This window comes from Salvelinus sp. IW2-2015, linkage group LG34 (assembly GCF_002910315.2).
Source record: "Salvelinus sp. IW2-2015 linkage group LG34, ASM291031v2, whole genome shotgun sequence".
Lineage (NCBI taxonomy): Eukaryota > Metazoa > Chordata > Actinopteri > Salmoniformes > Salmonidae > Salvelinus > Salvelinus sp. IW2-2015.
Window position 1 is genome coordinate 7,567,783 of NC_036873.1, and position 1,602 is coordinate 7,569,384.

The window sequence follows — 1,602 nt, forward strand, 5'->3', positions numbered from 1 at the left end:
CGCTAGAGGGATCTGTGCGCCAAGAGGTTTTAAGAAGCTGCTTCCTTCTTCACTGTATTTAAATGCTTTATTATCCAAATGTTTAAAGTGCGTGTGGGCGACGGAGAGAACGCATTTGACTGTTTTTAATTTTAGGGCTTTCAGGAGGAACGGAAAATTGCGTGTCAATTCATAAACCGCGTGCCATGGAATCTAAAATCTCTTCACAACTAGTTTGCAATCTATATGGCACAGCTGTCAATCATTTTTTTAACCACTTTTCATGTGTCTAAGATTAAACCTTTGTCTCCTGTTTCCAGGCCCACCCACCCTCCCTTCTCATTGACGGCCATCGGGCTCCCGAGTGGCGCAGCGGTCTAAGGCAATGCCTCTTAGTGCTAGAGGTGTCACTACAGACACCCTGGTTCGATTCCAGGCTGTATCACAACTGGCTGTGATTTGGAGTCCCATTGGGCGGCGTACAATTTGCCCAGCGTTGTCCTGGTAGATTGTCATTGTAAATAAGAATTTGTTCTTAACTGACTTAACTGACTAACCCTACACGGTGAGACGCCTCTTGAGTGTTCGAACTGTGTTTCCAGTAGCTGGTTGACTGGGAGGGTTATGGCCCGGAACATGGCTACATGCCTACAGCACATGGCTACATGGCTACAGAACATGGCTACAGCACATGGCTACAGAACATGGCTTCAGCACATGGCTACAGAACATGCTACATGCCTACAGCACATGGCTACTGCACATGGCTACATGGCTACAGCACATGGCTACAGAACATGCTACATGCCTACAGCACATGGCTACTGCACCTGGCTACATGGCTACAGCACATGGCTACATGGCTACAGAACATGCTACATGCCTACAGCCCATGGCTACAGCACATGGCTACATGCCTACAGCACATGGCTACAGAACATGCTACATGCCTACAGAACATGCTACATGCCTACAGCACATGGCTACATGGCTACATGGCTACAGCACATAGTAAAGAAAGACCATATATTGTAAACCACTAATGATGTTTTATTAAGGACAATTGATTAAAAACCATAGGACTTCCTGCCTACTACAAACCAGCCCTAGCCTGTCCACCACAAACCAACCTAGCCTGTCCACTACAAACCAGCCCTAGCCTGTCCACCACAAACCAACCTAGCCTGTCCACCACAAACCATCAGAGGTGAGGTGTCGTTATGGATACAGAGAAAAACACTTGATGTGTATTGGTTGATTTGGTCAGAGGTGAGTGTGTTATGGATACAGAGGAAAAACACTTGATGTGTATTGGTTGATTTGGTCAGAGGTGAGGTGTCGTTATGGATACAGAGGAAAACACTTGATGTGTATTGGTTGATTTGGTCAGAGGTGAGGTGTTGTTATGGATACAGAGGAAAACACTTGATGTGTATTGGTTGATTTGGTCAGAGGTGAGGTGTCGTTATGGATACAGAGGAAAAACACTTGATGTGTTATTGGTTGATTTGGTCAGAAGTGAGGGGGTGTTGTTATGGATACAGAGGAAAACACTTGATGTGTATTGGTTGATTTGGTCAGAGGTGAGGTGTCGTTATGGATACAGAGGAAAACACTGATGTG